This window comes from Giraffa tippelskirchi, chromosome 6 (assembly GCF_054371585.1).
Source record: "Giraffa tippelskirchi isolate mGirTip1 chromosome 6, T2T-mGirTip1v1.2.pri, whole genome shotgun sequence".
Taxonomy (NCBI): Eukaryota; Metazoa; Chordata; class Mammalia; order Artiodactyla; family Giraffidae; genus Giraffa; species Giraffa tippelskirchi.
Genome location: NC_137280.1, coordinates 12,718,923 through 12,742,637, shown reverse-complemented (window position 1 = coordinate 12,742,637; position 23,715 = coordinate 12,718,923). Strand labels below are relative to the sequence as shown.

General features: G+C 42.1%; 1 long non-coding RNA gene across 1 annotated transcript; it reads left to right on the top strand.

Annotated features, from left to right (window-relative positions):
- The first annotated feature begins 763 nt into the window (after positions 1–763).
- Positions 764–21,074, top strand: LOC145510949 (uncharacterized). Its single transcript, XR_014057301.1, has 4 exons — positions 764–878; positions 11,199–11,255; positions 16,082–16,258; positions 20,941–21,074. It is a non-coding gene; the product is annotated as an uncharacterized LOC145510949 (long non-coding RNA).
- Positions 21,075–23,715: the final 2,641 nt, after the last annotated feature.

The window sequence follows — 23,715 nt, the reverse complement described above, 5'->3', positions numbered from 1 at the left end:
GATACCTGTATATGTATGGCTGAGTCCCTTCACTGTTTGCCTGAAACTACTACAATATTGCTAATCAGCTATATCCCAAGACAAAATAACAAGCTTAAGGTTAAAAAAGAGAGATGCGTGTGCACATAGGAGGATCCTGAGATATACCAAATATGGACAGAACCAGGCAAATCAAAATGATTGACCAAAGGAAGCCCAGAAAAAAGGCCCCACGTAAGTGATTCAAACTGCCATGAGGGTTCCACTCAATGACTCTGAGTCCACCCATGTGTCTATCCACATGTACTGTACTCTTTCACCTTCCTAATAAATACCTTACTTGCTTCACTAAGGAAAAAAATATAGTCAATTATTGAAATAATAATGAAATAATTATTGAAATAGTAATGAACTTTATTGAAGAAATAATGTTCTTCAGATTGTGAGAATGAAAGTCGCTCAGTCATGTCCAACTCTTTGTGACCCCATGGGCTCTTACAGTCCATGGAATTCTCCAGGCCAGGATACTGGAGTGGGTAGCAGATTGTGTGTATTAAGTTATTCTGAAGAAACTTGCTTCAGCTTTAACATTTTCAATGTACTGACCCTTACAGATATGGCTTATAGCAGAGACACCAGCAGCTGAGTGGAGCCCGCTGACTGGTGTCCTCCAAAGTGGTTCCCATGTAGACTGTGCGTGTCTGTGTTAGTCTCTCAGTCGTGTCTGACTCTTTGTGACCTCAAGAATGTAGCCTGCCAGGCCTCTCTGTCCATGGAATTCTCCAGGCAAGAATACTGGAGTGGATTGCCATTCCCTTCTCCAGAGGATCCTCCCAATCCAGAGATCGAACGCTGGTCTCCTGCATCACAGGCAGATTCTTTACTGTTTGAGCTACAGGGTGAGACTGACAATCTAATAACAACAGGCATTTATTTGGTGAGAACTTAGTGATCAATGCTTTACATTTGTTATCTCATTTCATGTTTACCCATCTCTGGGAAAAGATTTTTTATTTTTTTCATTTTTCAGGTGAGAACCCTGAGTTACAGTGAAGTGGCTTGCCCCAAACATACACATATGCAAGGGTCAGGGCTGGGGCTGTAACCCAAGCCCTGCTGAACCCACCTCCAATGGTCTGGTCTGCTGACAAATGGGGCTAAGATGAGTGGACTTACAGGTAGATAACTTCCTAAATGCACTCCTGCAGCTGAATTTTTGAAGCTAAGTGAGGGGCATTAAATCCATCTCTTCTCATTTATATTTTGCAAATTCAGCCCAACATTTTAGCCAGTTGAGATATTTTTAGACTAGCAAACCAGTGCGATTCTGAGGATTAAGCAACATTAATTCCATTGCACTTTCCAACATCTGGCAGACAGGGCATACCTTTATGTAAAATTAAAAGCCAATGAAAGTTAAAAAAAAGTCTTTTAAAAAAAATGTTGGCAGTAAAGTTGCTTTCTTCCAGTTGTTCACAAATGAAACACGCTGTGCTGGTTTCTGAAAACCAAGATGCCTGGAGAGAAATTTATGACTTCAAAACAAAATCTAGAGGTTGAGGGATTTAGCAGTTTGCAAGGAACACAGAGCTAAGCCTGTGAGAAAGGCTGTTCAAAAATGTCCCAACCTGAAGGGCCAAGGTCTTTTTCAAAAGTCCCCGAAGAACCTCTTAGACATCTGAAAGGGTGCAGTTGGGAAGACAGTATTTTGAAAACATTTCTGCTGGGAGCTGGCGCTGGTCAAGCTGTGGGTTTTTCCCACACAAACGTGCTCACCCTCTGCGAGCCAGACATTTCCTGTGCACCGCGGGTTTTGTTATCCTTCCTTCTTTTTTTTCTTTCTCAAGGAATTATCCCAGATTTGTAGCCAGCCATCTCTACCATATTTTCTCTCAGAGCTTAGTCACACTCCCATATATGGGATCCTTATCACATAGCTTGCTCCTTGGCTTGGACATTTTATAGAAAGTGTTTAGTTCATTATCGGCTTGCTAAACCAAGTGATCCTCAGGATGGAATGACAACAACAGCAGCAAACCTGTGTGCGTGTGTGTCTGTGTCTGTGTGTGACTGTGTTTCAATCATCTTTTTTTTTTTTTTTTTTTTGCTGCTAAAACATATTTGGCAAATTTAAACTCGAGCTTTCATCTCCTTCAGTAGTTTCTGGAATGAATATTCACTAGTTAGAAAGGAATCTCCGCTTATTGCCTAGAAGCAAAGATGCAAGGCATGATGGGAGATTTTCCCCATAATAAAGGATTTCCAATCCCCTCCACGTTTGGATACTTCCTCTGCCCAGGCAGCAACAGCACAGGGTTAGAAAGAACTACTCAGTCACAAGGGTAGTCCAGCTTAAATAAACAGAAGTCTAATGAGCTTCACAGAGTTGGTCTCTTAGCAGATTGTCTTGCCTTGTGAGGAGTGCAAAAGGGTGAAGGCAAAATGCTGTGACTTTCATACAGTTAGGCAATGAATTATGGCGTTCAGAGGATGTGCACGTCTCTTTGTCCTTGTGCAACCTAACTCCTCTTATCAGAAACCTGAGGTTCCAAATGACAAGATATTTGCTTGAGAATGCACAGCTAACCAATGAGTCAGACACGACTGAAGTGACTTTGCACGCATGCACACAGCTAACACCACTCCCCATTCAAAAGCTCTCATTGGTTCTTGTTGTTCAAGTCCAAACTCATCAGTTGTGGTGTTTGGGCTCGGTAGTTGTGACACACAGGCTTAGTTGCTCTGCTGCATGTGGGATCTTAGTTCCCTTACCAGGGATCGAACCAGCATCCCCCCCTCCACATTGTAAATTCTTAACCACTGGTCCCCCAGGGAAGTCCTCCTTCCTTCCATTTTGATGGAACACCTACCATGTGCTGGCACTGCCCTAAGCCCAGAAGTCCACACCAAGGTATGACATGACACCTGTCCTCTTTGTTTTAGAAATATTTATTGTGTGTGCCAGGCACTATGCTATGTTACGCATTAAACAGGAAATACAGATTCTGCATCATCAATATATCGTCTACAGGGCTGGTGTTGAATAAGCAATGAAGAGCATCACAAGTGAAAAGAATAAGGCTCCATAAGGATGTATAACCGGGGAACGGAATTGATTTTAGGAGATCACAGAGCAAGAGCATGCAGAAAGTGTTTAAAATGTGCTTTTAACTAAGCAAGCTCTGCTTTTAGTTTGCACTCCATTGTCCTAAAATTGAGAATCAGATTAATAATAAAAAATATATTCAATCATTTCATTATATATAAGTCAAGCAACTAGCCTGATAAATGAATTAGTTGCCCAAGAATTCAAGACTTGAGTTTACCTAACTCTTGGACAACTAATTCATTTATCAGACTAATTGCTTACTTGAGTAAACTCAAGTCTTGGAATGATTGGCCTTTTGGAATAGGTCTGCTCAAGATTGATTTAAAATTCCTAAGCTCATGTAGCAGTGGTAGTTGGCACAATTCTAAGATGGTCCCCAATTCCCACCCTCTTCTTACCCAATATCTACCTTCTCCTACTCAAACACTAAGCTAGGTATTCCAGCAAAGAGATTTTGCAGATATAATTAAGGTGTTAAATCAGCTGACTTCAAAATAGGGAGATAATCCTGGGGCCAGTGCTGAACTAATCAAATTAACACTTAATGATTGGGCTCTTCCTGGTGAAAAAGACTGGGAGAGTGAGACAGATTCAACTCTGGCTGGCTTTGAGGATGGAGGGGGCCATGTGGAAGGGAGGTGAGCAGCCTTTAGGAGCTGACAGCAGCCAGCAAGGGAATAAGGACCTCAGTTCCACACCCACAAGGAACTGAATACGGCTAAAACCACATGACTTTGGAAGATGACCTTGTGCTCCCAAGGAGAACAAAAGCTTGTGAACACCTTCTGGCTTTGTGAAGTCCTGAGGAGAGAATCCAGTCATGCCGAGCACAGACCTCTGACTTACAGCTCTGTGAACTCACAGATGGGGTCGTTTTAAGCCATTATGTTTGTGATAACTTGCTACATACAAGAAGCAGAAAACAAGTACACCAGCTAGAGTTTTCTGCTCAGCATCTTTTCCTTCAACTCCTAATAACAGACTCAAATCTTCTTGACAACAAAGACTGGGCAAATGCTGAGCCAGATCAGCATACTTCCCGCCTCTGGGCACGATAATCGACTCAGGTGTTGGGCAGTAACCCAAGCTGTGTGATCAATGTCTCTACCTGATTTACTTGGAGACCTAGTTTTCCTTCTGGTCCTAAGCTTAGGACCCAGAGCTGCCCATAGTCACATCCCTCACAATAAGGGGGGCATGACACACACAGCCTTTGACACCCAAAGGGCTGGGAGAGTCTTGACAGAGTTTGAGTTCCCGAATCCATTGTCCTTTGTCACTTGACCCGTGTTCTCTCAGTGATGTGTTTACGTGAGCCAAGGCTCCCCCTTTCCAGTTAAGCTAAATCATGTTCAGCTTTTATCATTAGTGGCCAGAATCCTGAACAATACAGCTAGAGGAGTCAAGAACTGTTAACTGGAAGATACCAGTGCTCCTTATTAGACAGTATCAAAGCATAGAAAACCTCTTGGCACATAACCTGGGTTTTGGGTTCTTCAACTGGTGCTGAAAAGACATCGCATGATAGCAAGAATACTAAATACTAGCTCAGTCACTTTGTTAATATAAGAGCTGCAAGGAATCTTAGACATCACCTGGTTAAAGTCTCTCCTTTTCTACATGCAGAAGAAGCTCAGGCCCAGAGATAAGCATCTAATCATTGGTTAAAAATGACCCAGTTAACCAATGCAGTACTATTAAGCAATTATCCTTCAATTAAGAATAAATAATTTTTTAAAAAATGACTCAGGTTGAAGGAAAAATGATACTGGTTGCTTCTAGTTTCTCTCTTCTGCTTTCCATGTTTACTTGGTTCGTTCTGCCATCCTCCAAGAATGTTTTTCTCAAGCTTTAAAAAATTGTGTCTACTGAATGCTGTGATTCCCTGGATCCCTGTAGCTTATTTTCAAGTGAAACCTTCCAGTCTTTGAAACTCTGATGGTATCTCATCCTGATTTTTACTTGATTCAACCAAAAAAGGTGTAAAATCCTATCTACTAGTACATACTATTAGAAGCTTAGCCCCAGTACAGCTTATCTTCGTGAAGATAATATGGAGATAAATTCATAAATGATTATCTCCCTTGAATGTAAATGTAAGTTGTTTCCATAGATACCCATTCACTAAACTGATGAGACAAATGTTTTCCAAAACCTGCTTGAATGACACCTCTGCCATATGAAATTATTAACTTCTTATTTCACTTGAATATAGAATCTTAGGCTGCTAGAGTTGGCAGGAATCTAAGAGACCCAGCCTTCTGTTGTTCAGACAAAGACAATGGGCTCCAGAGAGGAGGAGGGTCTTGCTAAAGATCAGATTCTATATTACAAACATCAATAAGCAGTTTGCAATCTCTTTAAAAAAGATAAATAGATAGAAAAATTTTCCTTAAAATTTGCAATATTTGCATTTCTACAAAAAAAGTAGCAAAAAATATAAAGATCACCCATCATTTGGATTTTAGAGTAACTTGGGAAAGGTTTGTTTCCGAAGTTTTTTTTTAAAAAAATCTTACCAATAAGATATAACAAAAATACCTATTTGTTATAAATCTAAACATTAGGAGAGGATGATTGCTTTTCATTATGAAAATTAATACCATTTTATTTTTAAATACTTAGAAAATTTTAAATGGTAGAAAGAAATAAAGAGGAAAAATGATCTTAATTTTCACTACTCAACAAAACCATACTTCAACATTTTTCGTGTTTTTTCTTTCAATCTGGTTTTTCAATATGCATAGGAAATTTAAGAGAATGACAGTCACAAATATTTTCCCATGTTATTACTTCTTCTTTATAAATATCTACTAAGGCACATGATATGTTTTTCTTTGGAGAGTTACTGTTCTGTTATGGGAATGTTGGTTTTAAAATAACCTTACAATGAGCATCTTCATATATAAATATCTTTTCCTTATTTAGGATGATTTTCTCTTTCCTCATAAATGGAATTTCTGGGTCCATCTTACAGTAGGTGCTTAGCTCAATAGATATTCACATGAACAGAATGAAATAAACATATTAATCAAATAAGCTAGGTGTGCCACAGGAAAAGCAGCCCTCATATCTCGATGACCTAACAAAATGTGATTAAGAATTTAGTTCCTAGTCCCACGACATCATCTTTCGGTTCAGGTTACTCTCTGAAGCTGCTGTCTTCCTTCTGCAGTCGAGGCTCTTCAATCTTTCGGCTCCACCTTCTCAGCAGGGGCCTCTTCCGTGATCACATCTTCACAGGCATGTTCCTAAATGCTTCCGTCCAGAAGTGACACACATCATCACCTCTGCCCATAACCCAGTGGGCAGAACTAGGTACACAGCACGTTCTGACTCCAAGGAGGGGAAGCAGGGTGAGGAGGTGTGTTCTTCCCACGCACAAGAAGTAGGTAAAGACTTCCCTGATGGCTCAGTGGTGAAGAATCTGCCTGCCAATGCAGGGGACTGGAGTTGGATCCCTGGTCTGGGAAGATTCTATATGCTGCGAAGCAGCTAAGCTCATGCTCCACACATTTGAGCCCAAGAGCCACCACTACTGGCCACGTGCTGCAACTACTGACACCCACATGCCTGGAGCCTGTGCTCTATAACAAGAGATGCCACGCAATGAGAAGCCCACGCACTGCAGTAGAGTGTAGCCCCGACTCGTCTCAATTAGAGAAAGCCTGTGCACAGCAATGAAGACCTCATGCAACCTAAATAAATTAATTAATTAAATAAAAGAAAAATTTTAAAAAAAGGAGGTGAGCAGTGAAAAGTTCTGACACATCAAGGTTAATGTTATTGACAAACTGCTTTCCTTTGGAGTCATACCATCGATTCCCATGAGAAAGTCCTTTTCATTATATTTAATTACTTTCAGTTCAGTTCAGTTCAGTCACTCAGTCGTATCTGACTCTTTGTGACCCCATGAACCACAGCACGCCAGGCCTCCCTGTCCATCAACAACTCCCGGAGTTTACTCAAACTCATGTCTGTCGAGTCGGTGATGCCATCCAACCATTTCATCCTTTGTCCCCTTCTCCTCCTGCCCTCAATCTTTCCCAGCATCAGGGTCTTTTCAAGTGAGTCAGCTCTTGCCATCAGGTGGCCAAAGTATAGGAGTTTCAGCTTCAACATCAGTCCTTCCAATGAACACCCAGGACTGATCTCCTTTAGGATGGACTGGTTGGACCTCCTTGCAGTCCAAGGGGCTCTCAAGAGTCTTCTCCAAGATCACAGTTCAAAAACATCAATTCTTTGGCACTCAGTTTTCTTTATAGTCCAACTCCCACATTCATACATGACTACTGGAAAAACCATAGCTTTTACTAGACGGACGTTTATTGGCAAAGTAATATGCTTTTTAATATGCTGTCTAGGTTGGTCACAACTTTTCTTCCAAGGATCAAGCATCTTTTAATTTCATGACTGCAGTCACCATCTGCAGTGATTTTGGAGCCCCCAAAAATAAAGTCTGTCACTGTTTCCACTGTTTCCCCATCTATGTGCCATGAAGTGATGGGACCAGATGCCATGATCTTTGATTTCTGAATGTTGAGCTTTAAGTCAACTTTTTCACTCTCCTCTTTCACTTTCATCAAGAGGCTCTTTAGTTCTTCTTTGCTTTCTGCCATAAGGGTGGTGTCATCTGCATATATGAGGTTATTGATATTTCTCCCGGCAATCTTGATTCCAAGCTTGTGCTTCATCCAGCCCAGCATTTCTCATGATGTACTCTGCATATAAGCTAAATAAGCAGGGTGACAATATACAGCCTTGACGTACTCCTTGCCCGATTTAGAACCAGTCTGCTATTCCATGTCCAGTTCTAACTGTTGCTTTCTGACCTGCATACAGATTTCTCAAGGGGCAGGTCAAGTGGTCTGGTATTCCCATCTCTTTAAAAATTTTCCACAGTTTGTTGTGGTCCACACAATCAAAGGCTTTGGGATAGTCAATAAGGAAGAAATAGATGTTTTTCTGGAACTCTATTGCTTTTTCAATGATCCAACAGATATGAATTACTTTGGATATTCCTCCATTTAAAAAATATTTGCTCTAGTGATGGACAAAAAAATTAAATTTTCATGCCTTTGATTAGCTCAAGATTGACTTTTTCTTATATTAGTGAGTTCATTCATTAAATCAATCATTCAACAAATATTTACTTAACAGGTGACACAGCACTGACCAGGCTCTGGGGCTCCGGTGGTGAGCACACAGACACGGTCTCTTCCTCATGGACCTTGTATCCACTGACTGATGAGAGTTCTTCTTTTTCAAACTGTCTGTATGCATCCTTGCTTATGTTTAGGGCTTTTTGCATTTTCCTCATTGAATTGCTTGTGCCCTTTATACAGCAAAGAGAGCAACCCTTTGTTGTATTTACTGGAAATGTATTCTTCTGTTTGGTTTTGGTGGTACTTTCCCTTTGTTACAGAATTTTGAAATTATCTATTCAAACCTAATGGGTCTTTTCGCTTATGATTTCATCTTTTGCTTTTAGGCTGAGAAAATGTTAAAAATGTTTATTTCTGAGTTTTCTTATCATTTTTCTCTTACTAGAAACCACCTTGTAAGAAAACATATGCACATGACACATAATTATATATATAACTCTAATATAATAATGATGCTATTCTTTTTATTATTTCAATTGAATATAATTATAGGTAATAGTTATATTATGTATCAAATATATGTATGTGTTTTCACAGAAGAAAAAAAAATCAGAAATATGTATGTTATAAAAATACTCATAAAGACATACATTACACGTAATTATATTATACATTGTATGTGTTATATATGATTGCAGTATATATGTATGTGCATTTTCTCATAAGGTGATTAATATATATGTTTATGTTAATTGTGTGTTTTGTAATTTATAAATATATACATATAAAATTCAGTGCAGAATCCAAGGCTCCATATGTAGATTGTAACATAAAATTTCCTTCAATAGGTCCCATAGCCTCCAATCTCTCCTATTAGTACAACATTTTCTCCTTTTTGGGTTACTACTCTCTCTCACTTCCAGCTTTCCCACTGTATTTCTAAACTGTTTTCCTCTCAGCAACCTGTTCCCTTTGAAATATTAACTCACAAGAAATAAAGTACTTCTGTTATAAGGGAATTGTATTTTAATTGGGGACTCCAGTCCTTTACCTGACAAAGATTAATTTTCAAAGGAGAAATTTCAGGCACTGTGACAGTCAATAGTGAGGAGATTTTGAGGCAGGAAATCCAGACCTGGCTTACCAGATCCAACGTACATGGCACCTACTGAAATTCTTCTCCCACGCTGTAATGAAATTCAGAGCCCAGCTATCATATGCTCACTCTGTTCAAGGTGAGCTCTCCTTGGACAGCCTCTTTTCACCTTGAGTTACTTATCATTTCTCCGAAGACTAGGATCCTCTCTGGGCTACTATACTTCTGTTATTATCCCTAACACGGAAGCTCAGAATCTCAGTCACTTCCAGACCTGAGGTCCCTTCTTGGTCCCCCAAACATCTCTGTCTGTTCTGTGCTTGGGAGCATCTTCCAACTAGACTCTGTCCCACTTTTCCAGAGCCTCACAGGCATGGCCAATAGGAACCCTCTCTCTTCTGAACCCACAGGGGACCTATGTCTGTGGTTTTCAAAGTGGGGTGCTATGGCAATCCTTTGGGGTACAACAAGAGAGTAGTGAAAATTTTGCTTTTAAATTTCAGCCTTTTAAATATCAATTTTTGTGAATATTTTTAAATGAATATATTCATTTAGAAGTATATGGCCAATTTTCAGCAATTCTAAGATCCTCGTTGGTTCACATTTTAACATCCTCATATTGGGATGTATTTTACAACTGATGCCTAAAGAAAGCTTTATGTCCCAATTTAATTTGCAAAAATATTTTTCTCTCTTCATGGGATGTAAAATGTGATATACAGTTGATACTGTCTTGAATTCTATGAAAAATGTACATATATAGAGAGTGTGCTTGCTCACAAAGTTTTTAGCCAATGAAGTTGCAAAATGAAAAAAGTTGGAGGTTACCAATCTGTACAATTCAGTTGTTCTTATTACACACTGCCTCGAATTAGTGATTATCTCTGCACACGTGTGTGTCTGTAGTCATACACACTCTATGATGAACTTGATGAATTTCAGTCCATGTGTTCTTCATTTTATAGTTCTTAAAAAACTTTTCACAATCTAGGCTAGTGGCTCTCAACTCTATAAAACCTAAGGCCCCTTTTATAGCTAATATTTTATAATGTCCTCTTTACTATCTTAAAATGAAATCAATGTATAAGTGTTAAAAAAAAGAAAACCACATTGCCTTAGTTAACGTTCGCCAACTGCTAAAACAAACAGACCAGATATTTAATGGCTTAAATACAACAGAAGTTTATTTCTAGCTCCTGTCGTAGGACTGGGCAGGTAAACAGTTGGTGGTGAGCAGAAGCAGACATGGAGGGGGTGAGTGCACGAGGTTTTCATGGGCCAGGCCTGGAAGTGTTGTACATCATTTCTCAGATGCCTTTGGCTGGAACTCAGTCACATGACCACAAATAACTGCAAGGGTGGCTGGGAAATCAAGTCTAGTCAGGGGCCCAGGAGACAGGGGAGAATATGCCTTTTGGTGGACATCTACCAGTTTCTGCTGTGAATACAATTGTTGCTGTTTAGTCACTATGTCTGACTCTTCTGTGACCCCGTGGGCTATACCCCACTAGGCTCCTCTGTCCATCAGATTTCCCAGGCAAGAATACTGGAATGGGTCAACATGCCCTCCTCCAGGGGATCTCCCCCACCCAGTGCTCGAACCCACCTCTTCTGCATTGCAGGCAGATTTTTTTTTACTGCTGACAGATTCTTTACCACTGAGCTACCAGGGAAGCCCTGGTGAATACAATATCCTGTTATTAAAAAGAAATAAAAGAAAAATGAAAAAAGTGAAAATGAAAAATAATTTATAAGTAAAAATGTGATTTTCATTATGTAAATCCTTAAGCTTGGCCATGCTAGCAGACATGAGATCAGACGCTTATTCCTCTATGGGGAACCTCTTGCAGCTGAAGACAGTTGTGTTGTATTAGTGACTGACATATCCTTCTCCATTTTACCATTGCAGTCCAACAGAGGTATTGCTACTAGTAACAGGAGTTCCTGAAATGGTGTGCAACTCATGGTAAGATTCTGAACGAAGGGTAGCCTTCCCTTAGTTCACATTGCTGATACGTTCCTGGAAAATCTAATGCATATTGAAACTCTGCAACAAATGCTGTGTGTTTATGTGTAAAATGAAATTGGTCTCTAAGCTCAGATATACGAAGAAAGTTTTTTTTTTAACCAAAATAAATGTCCCCTGGGACACTAACAGGTCCAGAGAGTTTGAAGGACGAGCCTTTGTTGCCCAGGATTTTTCTGCATATCTCAGGATGTCTAGTGTCTTTGACACCTCCTGCTCAATGCCAACAGTGGCCCCCAAAGTCATAGTGACAACCAAATACACCTCCACAAATTTCCATAACATCCCCGGTGGAGATGGGTTGCTTTTGTTCAATACACGCTTGTCTGGGATCTCCCTGGAGGTCCAATGGTTAAGACGCCACGCTTCCAAAGCAGGGGGTGCAGGTTCAATTCCTGGTCAGGGAACTAAGACCCCACCTTCCACGTGCTGTGCGGCATGGCCAAAAACAAAAGAACATGCTTGCCCAGTTCACTCAGGAGTGCATGACTAAATGAGGGAAGGGACAAACTTGCTAACCCTGGAATACTGCGAGGAAGCAAAGAATATGTCTGTATTTGGGATGCCAGCCCTGTGCCAGGCTAGCTGATTTCACATATACTATCTCACTTAACCCTTGGAACACTCTTGCAAGGTAAGTATTAATATCAAATGAACAAAGAGGGGCTTTGGAGGTGAAAAGCATGTCTGCACTGACATAGCAGGCAGGTATGTGGGGAACTGGAACTGAAATCTTGGACTAACTCCAGAATCCGTGCCATTTCTGTTATTAGGGTGAACGTATGTCAGGATATAAGATTAAGCATCTTCAGTTCAGTTCAGTTCAGTCACTCAGTCATGTCCAACTCTTTGTGACCCCATGAAACGCAGCACGCCAGGCCTCCCTGTCCATCACCAGCTCCTGGAGTTTACCCAAACTCATATCCATTCAGTCAGTGATGCCATCCAACCATCTCATCCTCTGTCGTCCCCTTCTCCTCCTGTCCTCAATCTTTCCCAGCATCTCATCCTGGATTAAAGATCATTAGCACTCCCTTTCACTCTCAAAAGTCCCAGTTTGGATAATAAATTATATAATCACTACAAGTATTATATACTGCTATTGTTATCAAGGTTTATTAAATTATTAATTAATAAATTCCATTATTTAATGGAAAGATCAATAGTGAAAGTGAAAAAAACAGTCTTCTGTGTCAGATGCTAGTGGTATGACTGAAGAGGCAGAATGAGCTTTCTCTTTTCCATTCATTATTAGTGCACTTCTTAAATCATCCACAGAGTTTTGTGTCTCTTAAACTTCTTAGTAAAATGATTTTTTAAACAATAGGAAAATAAACACTGGTAGATATTCAGTCTTTACCCATTATACAGGATGCTGTCCTTTACTATCAAGTCAGATATGTTGCCCACCAAGAAAGGGCAAGATTAAACACTTCTAAGCAACAAGGACTTAATATACAGCACAGGGAACTCTGCGCAGTATTCTGCAATAACCTATATGGGAAAAGAATCTGAAAAAAATGGATATTTGTGTATGTATAAACTTTGCTGTACACCTGAAACCAGCACAACATTGTAAATCAGCTATATTCCGTGTGTGTTAATCTCTCAGTCGTGTCTGACTCTTTGCGACCCCAGGGACTGCAGCCCGTCAGCCTCCTCTGTCCATGGAATTCCCCAGGTAAGAATCCTGGAGTGGGTTGTCATTCCCTTCTCTAGGGGATCTTCCTGACCCAGGGATCGAACCTGGGTCTCCTGCATTGCAGGAGGATTCTTTACTATCTGAGCCACCAAGGAAGCCGCAAGGGAAGAAATAGGAAAGTTTCCACCAAGACACTCTAAAATAAAATAATAATGAAAAAAAATAAAATAAAATAAGGCCTAAGTCTGAGAAACAGCTGGAGACAATGTAGGAAGGTAAGCTGAGACATTCTGAGTGAAGAGACGTGTTGATGCTTGGTTTGTCACGTTACTGAGTCAGGGGAAAAAACCCTCCCTTCCCCTGTTTAAAAGTTAGAAGCTTATCTCTACCTGCGTTTTCAAAAACCGCTTTAAATACATCCATCTTAGACATGCCTCATGCACATATTGGGTCCCAGAGATATGAGAAAGTACTAGAAAAAATTCACAGGGTAATTTGAACCTGCAAAGAAAATGTTCAACTTCACCGGACACGTATGCTCAGTCTCCGCCATCTCTCCCATCTTGTTCCTGCCAGCTCCTTCCCCTCATCTGCACAGCTGTCTGTCTCCCTGCCTTTGGTTTCTGCTCTTCATGGCATTTTGTTGTTTTTGCCCTGGCTCCGTAGCTCACTGCCAGGGACTTGTGAGACAAAGACTGTCCTCTGCCTCCTCTGCTCAACGAGTCTGTGTTGCTTCAATCCAAGAACCCACCTAAACCCACTCAGGCCCTTCCCCGGCTGCCATCACTCAAGGCCTAGTGGGTGCATGCTCTGAAGATACTTCTTACAAAACAAGGAACCCAGCAATTGCCCTTGCTTCTTGGTTTCCCAACAAGAGCTTCGGTCTCGAGAGTACTGGGGGAGATGCTGAGCCAGACTCCCTTTGGGGCCCATCGGGAGATGTGGTTCAGACCCAAGGAGGTCAAGAGCCACGATGGGTACCCTGTCCTTGGTTTAGCCATTGGACAGAGCTCAGGGATGATGCTTGCCAAAGAGGATGAAAGTGACACTCGCTCAGTCGTGTCCAACTCTTTGTGACCCCATGGACTATACAGTCCATGGAATTCTTTAAGCCAGAATACTGGAGTGGGTAACCTTTCCCTTCTCCAGGGGATCTTCCCAACCCAGGGATCGAACCCAGGTCTCCCACATTGCAGGTGGATTGTTTACTAGCTGAGCCACAAGGGAAACCCAAGAATACTGGAGCAGGTAGCCTTTCCCTTCTCCAGCGGATCTTCCTGACCCAGGAATTGATCCAGGGTCTCCTGCATTACAGGTGGATTCTTTACTAACTGAGCTATGAGGGAAGCCCAGTAGCATCCCATTAAAGGCTCATAATAAAATTATAAAATTTACAAAAATAATAGTGACAGAATTGGGTTTAAGAAATACTATCCTGTCGCAGTTGCTTCCTTCAGCTTCTGTTGCCTCTCAGAAGGAAAAATATCACAACAGAAAAGGACACAGACACGTCCCTCACCAAGCTTCCCGGGTGGCGCTAGAGGTGAAGATCCTGCCTGCCAGTGCAGGAGAGGTAAGAGACGTGGGTTCGATCCCTGGGCTGGGAAGATTCCTCTGGAGGAGGGCATGGCAATCCACTCCAGGATTCTGCCTTGAGAATCCCACGTACAGAGGAGCCTGGTGGGCAACGGTCCATGGGGTCGCAAAGAGTTGGACATGACTGAAGCAACTTAGCACACATTTTTGTAGTGGAATAGTACCTGTGAAGACTGATGAGGGAAACCTTAACTCCTTAAAGGATAAGTATGAAACAATCCCCCTAAGTGTGGCTGTTAGATTTCTTTGCTGTATAAGGCAGATTGTCCTGCTGAAAGAAAGTGAAGTCGCTCAGTCATGTCCGACTCTTTGTGACCTCATGGACTGTAGCCCACCAGGCTCCTCCATCCATGGAATTTTCTAGGCAAGAGTACTGGAGTGGGTTGCCATTTCCTTCTCCAGGGGATCTTCCTGACCCAGGGATCGAACCTGGGTCTCCCGCATTGTGGGCCGACATTTTACTGTCTGAGCCACCAGGGAATCCCTAATATGCACCATAGAAACTCTCTCTCCTCCTGGCCACACCCAATGCAGACACTGTTAATGAATCACCTATGCTTTCATGCTAATTCTCAATAGAGTACTTTAGGAGAAACTGATGAACCTTGCCAAGGGAGGTGAAAGCTCTTTACCCTTCTGACCTAGAGGAAGTACACACCCCCTAAAGGAGTAGACATGTCATCCCGAGAAGATGTAGGCCTTCATACAGAAATCTGGAATATAAGAGGGTGGATTCAGACTCAACTCGTCCACCATGGAGAGAGTTCCTGTTTCCCTTGTCCCGTACATCTGTCTTGAGGTCTAGCCGGGCTGGAGAGCACTAGATGGGAAGGGAGAGGTGTGGAGAGATGCCAGAAGCTAGGCAGGGAGAGCCTGGAGAGGGACACAAGCTGGAGATGGGTAAGTTACACTGTGTAAGCCCAATTCCTCAGTTGTAACTAGCTTTCTGGGTCTTTTTTCTCTTTTGCTATCCTTGAACTGTAAGCAAAATTCACTCATTCATTTAGTCATTCATCTACCCATTCTTTCATTCATTTAACAGATATCTGTTAAGCATCAGTCTGTGGCAGTCACTGAGCTATGATGTAGGTTATGGGAATGACTGACATACAGACAGACCAGGGAAGCAGACTAGTGACAGCCATTCATGCTTATTAATGCTCCAAGCAGTCATTTACAACATTTGAAGATGGGAATTGCCGATGCTACGGGATCACACAGCCAGGGAGCCTGGGTCCTCTTAAGTCTAAGTGCCCTGGTTAAGGGGTGTCTGTTTTCCAATATGATCTCACTGGATGGACTGAATACAGAGAGTCACACTGTGGGCAGGGCTTGGGCAGTAAATTAAAGAGGCAGCTGTTCCCTCATGTTCCCATGAGATCCAGCCACCTTGTACACATAAAGCTCCTTTTACCACCACCGGTCTTACAAGACTGGGTATGATATTAACAGAGGCTTGATTTTTATAGGATGTCATGAAAAGTTAAATCTATGACCTGCCATTGTGTCTTTGTATTCCTTCCCAAAGATAATTCTTAGAATCCTCCACTCTGAAGGCCTCCTGTCCTTCAGTCAAGCCTCCAGCACATCCTCGCAACCACTTGGACCACCCTGAGGCCACTCTTCTCACTATTGACACCACCACCATTGTTCCTGACACAGAAGATAAGATGATCCAAGACCGGAAGGTCATCATGGTCAAGAGGTGAGTGGATAGTACTCAAGGGCAGAGAGGGTTGGGACTGGGGAGGAATTCCTTAATAGCTATTATAAGTGGAGATACAACAAGTTTGAACAAAGGACCTGGGACAGGAAGAGGGAGGCGTCAGGCAGCAACAACGCCAAGAGTGGATGCCTGGGCAACATAGGGCCATAAAAGAGGCTCAGAGAGGACTTAGGGAGCAGATCAGAAACAAAGATAATGAAGGAAGGTCAATAATTCCGTCTTGGGCGTTCACATGTGTTGTGAGGGCTGGGGATGGTGATAGACTGGGTCAGGGAACTTGAAGCCTGGGATGTCCGTTTGTGTTCTTGGAATGACTCCCTGGGGGCTTTGCATGTAACCAAATATTAGCACTCATTTACTAAATAAATACTCGCTGTCCTTGGACTAGCAGGGACTGGAGGGTCATGCCCCCACCCTCATCACAAAGACAGCTCAATCCCTGCCCCCAAAGACTGTCACAATTTACACCAAAATGTGCCTGAGGGCCTGGCAGGATGACCCTGGTGCACAGACCCAGCAGCCAGCGGTCTTGGGTAGCTAGGACCCTAGAGGTCCTGCCTCCAAGCACAGGAAAGCACAGAGAAAGGAGAGATTTTCTAACATTGAGGTAGGTAAGAGCGGGGGGGGGGGGGGGGGGGGAGTCCCAGAAACACAGATTAGATTGCAAATAATAATAAAGCAATAAGCTGGCTGAACTATGTTCAATTCAGTTCAATTCACCAGGTACGTATTGAGTGTCTCTGTGTGCCTGTCATGAACTAGCTTGCTTGAGAGGGAGGTCGCAAGAAAAAAATGAGCAGTTTGGTGGAGGTCACGCATGCTAAAGAGAGGGTATCTTTTCAAGCATCAGTACTCTGTCCTGTAGAGGGCTGCCCTTGGCACTGGAGGCCCCCTGACAACTCACATGAGATTTCTCTTGAATACCTTCCAAAGCAGTTCCCCTAAGACCCCAGTCCATGCCCCCAGGCAGCCAGGAGTCTGTTCCATTTGATTCAAACCAAGCGACCCCTTTCTGGAGTTTTTATAGAGAAATGGAAGTGATCTGACTAGAGAATTTTAAAGATGAAAGCAGGGCCAAGGACAGAGGATGAATTGTGTGTGCGTGCTCAGTCATGTCCAACTCTTTGCAGCCCCATGGACTGTAGCCCACCAGGCTCCCCTGTCCATAGAATTTTCCAGACAAGAACACTGGAGTGGGTTGTCATTTCCTACTCCAGGAGAATGAATTGGAGATGGAGGAAATGCAGACATAGGAGGCCAGTGAGCAGTACAGGAATATTACAGGTTCACTGAATTGGTGGCAGTGAGTGGAGCAAAGGGACAGAAGAGATGAGGACACAGAGGCTCTGTCAACTGATCAATTGCAGAAGATGAAAGAAAGAAGAGTCTGAGATGACCTTGGGCAAGTGGCTAAGGAGAGTCAGGGGCTTTGAGGAGAAGCATTCGAAGACGGAAGATGGTACGCTCAGTGTTAGTGGTGATGCAAGACTCCATCCTTCCTTTCCTGGATTTTTCCTATTGATTCACCTTCTCCAGGCTCAGTCCTCCAGTTCCCTTTTCATGGGGTTTCCAAAAGGCAAACTTTACAGGATCATTCTCTGTGTCCAGCCTCATAGTGGTTTCCATCACCTTCAGTGAAAGGCCTCTGCCCAGAGCACAGCCTACAAAGCCTTGGAACTGTGCCTTGCTTACATCTTAGTCTCATTCCTGCCATTCTCCCTCTGGGTCTCAACGCTCCAGACATTCTGAAATATTTGCATTTTTTTCAAAGAAGCCAGTTTCCTGCCTCAGTGCCTTTGTAACTGTAATACCTCACCTTGGAAGTTCTTTCCCTCCCTAATTGCCTGGTGAACGCCTCACCATTTGTTTTTAAGAGGCTTAAAATTCAACAAAGCATTCCCAATGGTCTTCCTCACCCTCCCAGAGGAGGTTTATTCAAAGAATGCAAGGCTGTTCAATCTTGAAAATCAATCATTGTGATCTACCATATTAATAGCTAAAAAAGAAAAACCACATGGTCTTATCAGTTGATGCAAAAATTTTTTAACAAAATTCATCATGTGTTCATGATAAAACTCTCAGAAGAAAATAAGAATAGAGGACAACTTTCTCAACTTGTTGAAAAGTATCTAGCAAAAGCCTACAGCTAATATTACACCTAATGGTGAAAGACTGAATGCTTTTTCCACCAAGGTTAAGAACAAGGTAAGTGATGTCTGTTCTCACTACTCTTACTCAATATAGTATTGGAAGTTCTAACCAAATGAATAGCACAAAAAGGAATTAAAATGCATACAGATCAGAAAGGAAGATATAAAACTGTCCCTATTTGCAAATGACATGGTTGACTGTGTAGTAAATCCCATGGAATCTTTAAGTAAACAAACAAAAACAACCCAACTCCTAGAGCAAATGAGTGAGTTCAGCAAAGTTGCAAGATACAAGACAAACATACAATAAATGTACTCATTTGTTTTCTATATACACAATTGTATATAATAATGTAATTGTATCTCTATACATCAATGAATAGGTGCGCATCAAAGCTCAAAATACAATGCCACTAACAATTACTCAAAAAAAAAAAAAGGAAATACTTAGGTGTAAATCTAACAAAACATCTACAGAACTTCTATGCTTCTATGCTGAAAACAACAAAACAATGTTGAAAGAAATCAAAGATCTAAATATATGGAGACAAAGTGTGTTCATGGATTGGAAAGTTCAACATAATTAAGAGGTCAATTCTCCCAAATTTATATGCAGGTTTAATGCAATTCTTATCAAAATCCCAGTAAGATTTTTTATAGATATAGATAAAATTATTCTAAAATTTATTTGGAAATGCAGATGAAATAAAATAGCTAAAATTGTTCTGTAAAAGAATATAATGGAAGGAATCAGCCTACTTGATTTCAAGACAGAGCTGTGATATTTACAGAGTAATAGACACATAAATCAATGGAATAGGATAGAGAATTCAGAAACAGATTCACACAAATATACCCAACTAATTTTTTACAAAATTACAAAAGTAGTTCAATTGAGGAAGGCTGGTTTTTTTTAATGAACCTCAACTTAAATCTCACATCTTATTAAAAAATTAGCTTAAAAGGATCATGACCTTAAATGCAAAATGCAAACTATGAAACTTTCAGAAAAGAAAACATCAGAAAAATTTTGGGGGATCCAAGGCTAAGCAAAGAATTCTTAGGCTTGCCACCAATAGTATGACCAATAAAAGAAAAAAATTGTTTCATCAAAATTTTAAAATTTGCTTTGCAAATATTCTGTTAGAGAATGAAAAGATAATTTTCAGACAGTGAGAAAATTTTTGCAAACCATTTTTCCAACAAAGGACTAGTATCTAAAATACATAAAGATCTCTCAAAATTCAAAAGCAAATAATAAAAGAACAACAATCCAATTAGATTTGAGGGGAAGGGCATGAAGGGACATTTTACTGAAGAGGATACATTTACATTAGATTTAAAGTCGCTCAGTCGTGTCTGACTCTCTGCGATCCCAGGGACTATACAGTCCATGAAATTCTCCAGGCCAGAATACTGGAGTGGGTAGCCTTTCCCTTCTCCAACTGAAGAGGATATAGAGATAGTAAATAACCCTATGAAAAGAGGCTCAACATCACTAACAATTAGGTAAATGTAAATTAAAAGCACAATGAGTTATCACCATACATCTATCAGAAAATCTAAAAAGTAGTGATGGCATTAAACTTGATCACTCATACATTGCTAGTGGGAAGGCAAAATGGTGTAACCACTTTAGAAAAGTTTGGCTGTTCCTTAAATCAAGCATTCCCAGCCCACCATGGGCCATGGAAGTACAGTGGTCTGAGGCCTATTAGGAACCAGGCCACACAGCTTCATCTACCCCTCCACATCACTGGCATTATTGCTTGAACCATCCCCTTCACTCAGTCTAGGGAAAAATTGTCTTCCAGGAAACTGGTCCCCGGTGCCAAAAAGGTTGGGCAGTAAAAATGCAATAATCGTACAACCTGAGTTTCAATCCTAGGTATTTATCACAGAGAAACAAACATGTTCAAACAAAAAGCTGTACACGAACTCTCAAAGCAGGTTTTCTGGTAGCAGCCCCAAACTGTAAACCACCAAAATATTCTTTACCAGGTAAATGGCTAAACACACTGTGGTACATTCATGGAATACTTTGCAGTAAAAAGGAATGACATTGGTACCCACAACAGCTTGGATGAATCTCCAAGGAATTATGCTGAGTGAAAAAAATCCAATTCCAAAATGTTGCACATTGTATTACATTCATATAACATTCTTGAAATGGCAAAACTATAGAAATAGAGAATAGTCTAGTGACTGCAGAGAGTTAAAGATACACCAAAGAAGGAGATGCAGGAGGCAAGGGGGACTGGCTGTAAGAGGACTACAGGGGGCATCTTTGCGGTGATGGTGTTGCTCTGTGTCTTGACTGTCTCACTGTCAGTATGCTGGTTGTGATTTTGTACTGTAAGTTTTCAAGATGTTACCCTTGGGAGAAACTGGGTAAAGAATACACAGGATCTCTCTGTATTGTTTCTTACAACATGAATTTATAATTATCTCAAAAGAGGAAATTTAATTAAAATAATAAAGCGAAAACCACCCCCCTTTGTCATCTCACAGGTCAGAAGTTCCAGCACAGCACAACGGGGTCTTCTGCTCAGATCTCATCAGGCTGAACCCAAGGTGCTGGCGGGGCTGTGGTCTCCTCTGAGCTTTCACTGTCTTCTTCCCAGTTCAATCAGGAGTTGGCAGAATGAGTTCCTTGTCACTCTCTGATGGCTCTCCCATTTCCCGGGCTGACTGGGGACCATTTTCATCTTTCTAGGGCCTTCCTGCTGCTTCTTGCTATGTAGCCCTTCCTTTATTCGCTCTCATGCTTGGAATCCCACTTCTGGAAGGGCTCAGATCTACTTAGGGCCTCACCTGATTAGGTCAGGCCCCACCCAGATACTCTTCCTTTATAATAACTCCAAGTCAACTGATTTAGTAGCCTAACCATGGCTGTGACGGTTCACCGTATTCACATCTTCTGCCTGTACTCAAGGTAAAGGGATCGCACAAGGCATGTACACAGAGTGCTGTGTGCTAAGTCACTTCAGTCATGTCCAACTCTTTGTGACCCCATGCACTGTAGCCCTCCAGGCTCCTCTGTCCATGGGTTCTCCAGGCAGGAAGAATCTGGAGTGGGTTGCCACTTCCTTCTCCAGGAATCTTCCCGACCCAGGGATCGAACCCGTGTCTCTTGTGTCTCCTGCACTGGCTGGCGGGTTCATTACCACTAGCGCCACCTGGGAAGCCACATGTACACCTCAGGGCGGTAATCTTTGTACGATCCTAGATTTCTGCCCACCACAGACTGTCTTAGCCCCCGTGCTCCCAGTGGGATAGGCTGAGGTCTTTGTTGGGACTGCATTGCAGTGCAATTCTCTCTGCTCAGTCCTTCAGCCTTCATTCCCCATAGTCGATGATCCCTACAGCACTTGCCTATCAATTTTCTGCCTATGGGTTTTTGTTTTTTTTTCCCAAGGAACCTGACCTAAGACAGTAGTGCTGCTTTATCTCTGAACTAGAGGACATGGAAGACAGATTGATTTTTAAAAACCCTGAGCCAGCTATATGTGAGATTCTACTTAAAAAGGATGTTGACAGAGCTGCAGGGGGTTATGCCTAGGCTGTCAAGTCAGGACCATCACATGGGTAATCATTGACAACGACAACCAAGTCACTCCATGGTCTGCCTCCAGATTCAGCTTAGTTTGAAACCAACTCCCCTTTAACATCATCACTATGACATCATAGCTATACTACTCTGAGAGTTCACTCTGTTTCAGAAACTGTGCAAAACATTTTGCCGACCATCTAATGAGCCTTTAGAGCAGAGTAGTTGAGAGTAACAGGGGTTAGACGACTCAGCGTTGAATGCCAGCTTCTCCGTTTGATAGCAATATGGCTCCAGTTAGTCAGGCTTTCTCAGCTCAGTTTCCTCATCTTTGAGACAAGGATGATATCTGTTTTATAGAAATCACCCTTCGTGTAGATCTTTTAACACATGCTTGTACAGAGTAAGCATTCCATAAATGTCAGCAATTTTAAAGCCTCATTTCGCTCTTATGACAGCCCTGCAAGAGGGTTTGTAGCTGGATAAGCTGAGGTTCACAGAGGTCAAGCAGCCTCCTAGTATCCAACAGACAGCTGAAGGGTGCCACAGGTTGGGTTTAAACCAGCCTCCTTCCCTGCTGGCTCAGACGGTAAAGAATCCACCTGCAATGTGGGAGATCTGGGTTCGATCCCTGGGTGGGGAAGATTCGCCTGGAGGAGGGCATTGCAACCCACTCCGGTACTCTTGCCTAGAAAATCCCATGGACAGAGGAGCCTGGCAGGCTACCATCTGTGGGGTTGCAGAGTCAGACACAACTGAGTGACTAACTTTTAGAGCCAAGAACATGGACATACCAGATTTTATTCACAGAATGACCTACATTAAAAGCACTTGTATCCAAGTGCTCTTCAGAGAAGCCCTTCTCCCCACAAGGAAGGATAACCAGCCCAGGCCACGCATCCCTGTCCAGTCTCCACCTGAATGCCGGCCCAGCTTCCTCAGTGGCTGCTGCCCAATCTCCTTCCCAGAACTGCAGCTTTTCCACTCCGTGTTAGAACTGTCCTACATCATTTTCCTGCCCAGATTGCTGATTCTGAGGTGGCTCAGTGGTGTCTCGGGAAAGAGGATTGAGGTGGGGAGAATGTCGGAGCTGTGGATAGAGATGAGCAAGAGAAACAGGAATCGTGCCCCTCCCCAGCCTCCAGTTCCTTTCCAGAAGCCTCTGGGGACAGCAATCATTTGCTCACAGTATTTTCCTTAATATCCAAGAGTGTAAACTTGACATATTTTGAATGCACAAATTCCACATCATCCTTTCTCCTTCTTCACTGTTTAAATGAGACAAAATGAGATGCAGGCTTGGTCTTATTTAAAATTACAGATCTATAGCTGCAAAGGGAAAGAGTCCCTGGGAATAAACAGCTGTATGTAAGTATTCTGCTGAGTCTATTTTCTACCGTCAAAAACCCCACTTAGACACTTTGATGTGGGTTGAATAGGTGGGGCATCATTTTACCATCATTTGTGTAGATGCACTTTGGCAAATGTCAAGTCCAAGTCTGTGTATTTGGATAAAATGGGGTCAGCAATCTCCTGACGGGCTTTCTGTCTGGCAGAGAACACCTCACCGACCTTCTCTCCACTAGGAATTGCAGGACATCTAGGAAAGCATTCAGTGAATAAGACTTCTGATTGCTTTCTCTCTTCAGGATAAATATCAGAGATCAGCCAGCAGAAGCTCCAGAGCCCACCTTAAGAGCAAACTCTGTGAAGACTTGGAGCATTTAAAGTAAAAC